At 42.9% G+C, this 6,915-nt stretch overlaps 1 pseudogene; it reads left to right on the forward strand.

The window, feature by feature from the left end:
• The first annotated feature begins 3,972 nt into the window (after positions 1 to 3,972).
• Positions 3,973 to 4,957, forward strand: LOC105809236 (annotated as a pseudogene).
• The last annotated feature ends 1,958 nt before the right edge of the window (positions 4,958 to 6,915 follow it).

The raw sequence follows: 6,915 nt of genomic DNA on the forward strand, positions 1-6,915 counted from the left end.
GAAGTGGCTTTGTGCTTCAGTTGGCAGCTGGGCCAAGGGATCAAGAAGCCAAAAGCTAAGCTGAAGAAAGGGAATAAATGGGCCTAGAAGCCAAACTAGGAGTGTGGAATGTATGGAGAGGTCTGGGATAAGGGAGAGAATATCTAATCTGAAAGAGCCTTACATACTGAGCATTCTCCTTCTCCCCATTGTACACGTGGAAAATAGGCTTAGAGAGAAGGATATGCGCAATGTCTCAGTGGGAGTCAGGGACTCTAAGCTGCTAGGCTATTGACCTTTTCAGCACACCACAGTGTTCTCTTTGTAGGGACATCCTGGGCTCTTAGATGGTGTTAAATCTAACCCTCTTTTCAGATCTAGGAATGTTGACTGGCCTGGCTGAAATGGTGCTGTGTAGGCTTCTTGATCAATAGGGTCAGGGCTGGAGTCTACCTTCTTAATCCCACTACCCCATCTGAATTCATCCCTCCTTGGAACATTCTTAGGATTCACTGAGCCAAAGCACTGAGAGTTTGTCAAATGCCCTTTGTGTCAATGGAGGTCTGTGCAGATTGACTCTATGTCTTTACTATTTACTACTACCTTGGTTTTCTCATGCTAAAGAGATAACTGAAGTGGATTATTTTGGGGGCCCAAAGTGTGTTTGGAGGAAGTGAGATAATCTTCTTTGACTGTCTTTGCAATTATCCATTCCCTTGTCACATTTTTGTGAAGTTTGTATGGTTATTAGCACTATTTTACTGATGATAAGACTATGGATTAGAGGTGAAATGAACTTTCCAAAGTTACTCAGCCATGAAGTGGCAGAGGAGAGATTTGAACCCATATATATCTAGATCCCAAACTCATTTTTATCCCACTAAAACTCAAAACAAGGTATAGTAATGGCCAAATAAATGGTGTAGACATTGTGCCAAAAGGACTTCTGAAGTAGTCAGATTTGTCTGGCTTAAGGTAGTTCAGGGAGACTTTATTGAGGTAATCAGCACTCATGTATCCTATACTTATATGGCATTGTATCATTTATAAAGTACTCTCACATGTGACACCTTGTGGAATCTTCAGGCCATCTCTGGGTGGGAAGCTTAACATTTTACATCCTCAGAAAGAAAGTGACTATCACAATCATACAGCTATTATAATAAATCACCAAGCATAGAGTAGAATCTAAGTTTCCCCCAGACTAGTGCCTTTGTCACTCAGAAACAGCAAAGGGCAGGACAGGCAGGATTTGGATAGAAATGATAGGGGAAGGAGAGCATGTCAGGTTGAGGAGCCTGTGTAGTTTGAACAAAGGCTGAGGGGCCAGAGAACCAAGGAGGGCATTTCGGAGGTGATGATTGTAGTCAAAGGTCTGTATGGAGGAACAGTTGTTCTTGAAAGCCCATCTGGCAGGAAAGGTGAATTGGCTTTCCAAAGTTTAGCCTGAGGCCTGCTATGGGAGCTTAATACCCTGACATTCTAACTTGCAGTGTTGGAAGCTTCTGGCTCTGTGGTTAAGCCAGCGGCCTGCAGTTCCAGGCTAATCCTTTGGATGGCACTGCTGTGTTATTTTGAAATGCTGTCGGTTAAAGGGCTAGGAAATGTGAAGTTGCTCAGGCTCTGCCTCAGCCTTCAAGAGGACTCTTTGTTTGGGGCTCAAAGAGTCCCCTCCCCACCCCGGTCTACCCAAAGGTCACTCCACTTTTCCCTCCTCCAAGAAGTTCCAGGCTGCCTGAGCTACCCTTCTCCCCTAAGCCTGTTGTATATTCTCAGGTGTTTTGTTTTGTTTTGTTTTGTTTTTGGATGGTCCTTGACTCCTATTCTTCTCTTTCCATTTTGTCTCTTGGAATATGTAGCCTTGCTCCTTTTTCATGCTAATTCTGCCACATCTTTCCATATATCACCTCCTCTCTCCTTACTTATATCTCTTTCTCTCCTCTCTGGAAATGCTTGGGCTAGGGGTTCCCATTCACAGAGTCAACTCTTGCTTCTATGCAGAAGATACCCAAATCCATTCATTCCAAATTTTTTCCCTGGGCACTTACTTGGGGCCAGACTAGATAAGTACAAATGGTTACTACCTTCACAAGAGCCTTAAAGTATAATGGAGGGTGAGGAAAGACATACACAAGCCCCACACAATAGCAGGAGAGCTAGAAGAGAGAAAGAAGTATGGTACTATAGGGGTGTCCATGGGTTAGTTAACATTGACTGAGGGGACAAGAATTGGAAATGTACATTTGAAGGAGTAGAAGAATTTGAACAAGCATAGGAGAGGAGAGTGAAAAGCGAAGCACCAAGGAAAACAGGGATAGGGGTCCTGATTTGGGAGTGGAGATCAACAGAGGGAATGGGGGAAGAGAGCCTCTGGAAAAATTGAATAATAGTACCAGCTCTGGAGCCAGACTGCCTAACTTCAGCCCTGGCTCTGTGACCTGTGAGATGAGACTTTGAGCAATTGTCTCAGCCTTTCTGTGCCTCAGTAACTTCATTTTTAAAATGGGGAACACTCCACAATATCTGATCCACAGTTCCAAGAATCCAGAAAGATCTGAAAACCCAGAAAGAATTTGATGTCAATATCTGAAGTGGCATGATGCTCTTTAGAGTCTGTATTCCATTTAATGTATTTATACATGTTGCTACAGAAATATTAATATGTTTGGTTATGATGTACTGCTCTAGATCTTCATGGGGGTGCTTCATAATATTTGGCATTTTTCACCTTCCAAAAATCTGAAAAATTTTAAATTCTAAAACATATTGGGTTTCTGGGGTTTTCATTAAGGAATTGTGGGCCTGTATCACCCATTTTCTACATTTAAAAAATGATTAAATGATTTAATATGTATAAAGGACTTGGAGCAGTGTTTGATTCATACTAAAAGATCAATATATGGTAATTCTTACTTTTATTACAATTTTGGCACGATTATACAGGGCCTTGATTGTCAATTTAGGTGGTTTATATTTTCCATCTAAGAAGCTATTGAAGTTTTTTGAAAAAGGAAGTAACATGATCCCATTTTGTAAAAGTATTCCTGCTTAATGGGGGTGGGATGGGGGTTGGGGCTCGGACGTGAGACAGGGGGAACTGTTAGAAGCATTTTGTAATAATAATAGTTTAATTTAGAGGTGATGAAGGTCTCAATTAGGACATTAGCAGTAGGGGTAAAAGAAAGGAATGTTTTGAAGACATAGATATCATGTAGAATAAGATTTGGTAATGCGGAGGGTGAGAAAGAAGGAGAAGTAGAAAACTAGTGGCATTTTCAACTTCAGGGACAGTATTGATGGTACTGCTAAAAGTGAGTTAGGCCGCGTTTACTCTGCTCATTGTACAATAGGGAAAATGAAGCCTAGATAAAGGACTTGCTCAAGGATACACAGTAGATTAGGGACAGGGCCAAGACTAAAACCTAGGTCTCCTGCCCCTCTCCCTGTCTGTATTCTTATTCCTTTACTATATGAAAGCACTTGCTATGTTGGAAAAGTCTGGCTGAGTATGGTGGTACCTGTGTTAGTTCTATGGAGATGGTAATGGCATCCCCTAGGCTCCTCATTTCATGTTTCTCTGCCTACTTGGTTTCCCCTCTACCCCTCAAGAACTGTCAGTCACTTCCTGAACCTTGTTAAACAAGTATCAGAGTTCATTTATTGGTTACTAATTGTTGATGAGGCAAAGCTGACCCCAGCCTGGGTACTAACACTCCCACACTCTCAGGAAATATTTACTCATATGTTCTTTCTGTCCTCCTTTTGCCTATCCTGAAGAAAGGATAATAATTCATTCTTTCCTCAGGGTGAAAGCCAGACAGAGGACCTCTATCTGAGGTATTCTAAGATGGCTCTTTCACTGTTAAAGGAAAAGCCAAAACTTGTGGAAAAAACAGTATTTAAGATCTCAGTAGGATTGACCCAGCGGCCCCAAGCCTCCTTCCTACACAAATCCCACACAGCCAGGCTCCAACCCCGCCTGCCACAGGAAAGATGAAGCTCATCGTCCTGGACCAGTATTCTCAGGCCAGAGAATGAGCAACCAAATACATCAGGAACCACATCATTCAATTTGACCCAGGACCAGAGAAGTACTTCACCCTTGGGCTCCCCACTGGGAGCACCCCACCTTGGCTGCTATAAGAAGCTGATTAAATACTATAATAATGGGGACCTGTCCTTTAAATATGTGGAAACCTTCAACATGGACGAGTATGTGGGCCTTCCTCGAGAACACCCAGAGAGTTACTACTCCTTCATGTGGAACAACTTCTTCAAGCACATTGACATCCACCCAGAAAACACCCACATTCTGGATGGGAATTCAGCTGACCTACAGGCTGAATGTGATGCCTTTGAAGAGAAGATCAAGGCTGCAGGCAGGATTGACCTATTTGTTGGAGGGATTGGCCCTGATAGACACATAGGCTTCAATGAGCTGGGCTCCAGTCTGGTGTCCAGGACCCATGTGAAGACACTGGCCATGGACATCATCCTAGCCAATGCTAGGTTCTTTGACGGAGAGCTCGCCAAAGTGCCCACCATGGCCCTGATGGTGGGTATGGGCACTGTCATGGGTGCAAGAGAGGTGACGATCCTCATCACAGGTACTCACAAGGCGTTTGCTCTGTACAAGGCCATCGAGGAGGGAGTGAACCACATGTGGACCACATCTGCCTTCCAGCAGCATCCCCGCACTGTGTTCGTGTGTGACGAGGATGCCACCTTGGAGCTGAAAGTGAAGACCGTCAAGTATTTCAGAGGTTTAATGCTTGTTCATAACAAGTTGATGGACCCCTTGTACAGTATCAAAAAGAAAGAAATTGAAAAAAGCCAGTCTTCTAAGAAACAATATAGTGATTATCTTGTGCTGGGACCTGGTATCAAGTACCTCATAGGGACAGGCAGGTCTTTCTGGAAATTGTCTTTAGGAGAACAGAATTTTATTTCTTTAATACAGTATGATTACGTAAGATAAGTAGATGCACCTATTATTCTTGGCTTTCAGGCTAGAAGCCTGGTCATGAAGTTTAGCTACAAGGAGAATGATTATTTATAACTTAATCAGGAAAAAAAAAACCTCTGAAAAATGTACTCCATCATTTTTGTGTCTGCCAAACCTAGGTTAGAAGTTTTTAACTTTTTGTTCTGCATCAGCCACTGTTCATATGTACAACACACTCCCATCAGAAATTCCTATCCTTACATGCACTGATTCTCAAGTGGGAGGGAATTAGGGGTTTGTGTATATTAAACACAACCTCTTTGGAGAGTCTTGGCAGCCCCTCTTATGCAGGCCTGCCCCTATCTGAGAATCATTGTTCCAGATTAAGGCACAAACTGTCTCAGTATCTAAAATAAGTGCCATGGTCAGTAACAACTATCCTTTCCTTCCTCAGCTGCTTTCACAGCTGGCCCTTCCATGAACTAGGAGGATTCCCTGGGGAAGGATTTGGGTGGGTGGGGCTAAGGAGGGCTTTTGCTGATAAACTCAGAGTCTCGAGGGGCCCAGGCACTTCAAACTTCTCTCCCTCAGGGACTCTCCGGCACCAAAAGGAGGAAGGCAGAAGCCCTTTTCCCATAAGAGCCCTGTGTTTGTGTCAGAGGTCTCACTGTGGCTCCCTAACATACTCATTAGTAAGTAGGAGGCCCACTGGGGCAGTAGACACTGCCACAACTTCAGTGTTGTGTTCAGCCAGAGTGAGGTGAGTTTAGATGCAACACATGAGTGTCCTGCTCTCCTGCTTCCCTAAGAGTTGAGTGCCAAGACAACATACCAAATGCTTCTCGTACTGTTTCCCCACTTAAAACACCCTGCCCTTCTAGCCCTCTTGGGTTCATGTGGTGTGGCCTGATGCTCTCAGAACATCAGGAAATACAATCCTTTTGCCCATTTCTCCTTCACCCCTGGCTCCCGAGGTGGGCTATTGCTTGGCCTTCCTTTTACTCTTAAGCCTTTGTGGAGTGAATGCTGCTGCCTCCTCCCTGTTTTGGTGCCTGTTTGAAGCTACTGCTGCCTCTGATTCCGGGAAAGATATTTCAGAGCCTGGCTCAGGCCTCTTTTTAAGTATTGTGTTTGGTACCAGTGTTCTGTCTTTAGCTTTTATACATAATTGTGCATTCAATCTGTTTTAAGCTAATGGATCAATGAATGAACTTGTTCATAATGTGATATTTTCTATTAAATCCATTTTTTTTTAAAAAAAAAGATCTCAGTGAACAAGCAAGGAAAGGATTTTGAGTGTGGTAGAGTGGGGAGGATAATTTGTATGCTTTGAAATTTTACCTCATGGAAGATCGAGAACACCCTGTTATTGCCAGTTATAAAGGCAATGGCCTGCTACTAAATATTTTTGGAAAAGGAAGTGATGTGATCCTATCTTTGTTTTATTAAAGTAACCCTGATGACTTGGGGGGAGAGAAGGGAAGCTTTCAACTCCCACTGGGAAACCTTGAGCAAATCATTTTGTAATCATAATAATAAAATATTTTTAGGGCATATACCACAAATACTTATTGGCTTTTGTTTTTGTGACTCTCTTGTGAGGTAGGGAGGGCCAAATGTTGATATTATTTTCCTCTTCAACTTCTGAGGAAAGACTCAGAGTGGTTGAGTACCTAGCTAGGGAGTCCAACAGAAAATTGGAAGACATAGTTGAGATTAGGCCTCAAATCTCTCAACTCCTGGCCAGTCTAGCATTTTGAATGCTTCCGGATGCCAAAATGGCTCTATTGTCCATCTTCATCCCTTCCTGGGTACTCGAAAAATCAACAAGCTGAGGTAGAAGTGTCTCTAGATTTGCGAAGGAAAGTTCTGGGGTGATGTTGCCAGCTATTAGCTGTGGAGAAATGGGTTATGACACTAGTCTCCTAGATAAAAAATAATACATTGAAAACTATTTTGACTTTAGTCCCTTAAATCAGTTGGATTTCAGG

The sequence above is a fragment of the Propithecus coquereli genome, unplaced genomic scaffold (genome assembly GCF_000956105.1).
Source record: "Propithecus coquereli isolate 6110/MARCELLA unplaced genomic scaffold, Pcoq_1.0 Scaffold101, whole genome shotgun sequence".
NCBI lineage: Eukaryota > Metazoa > Chordata > Mammalia > Primates > Indriidae > Propithecus > Propithecus coquereli.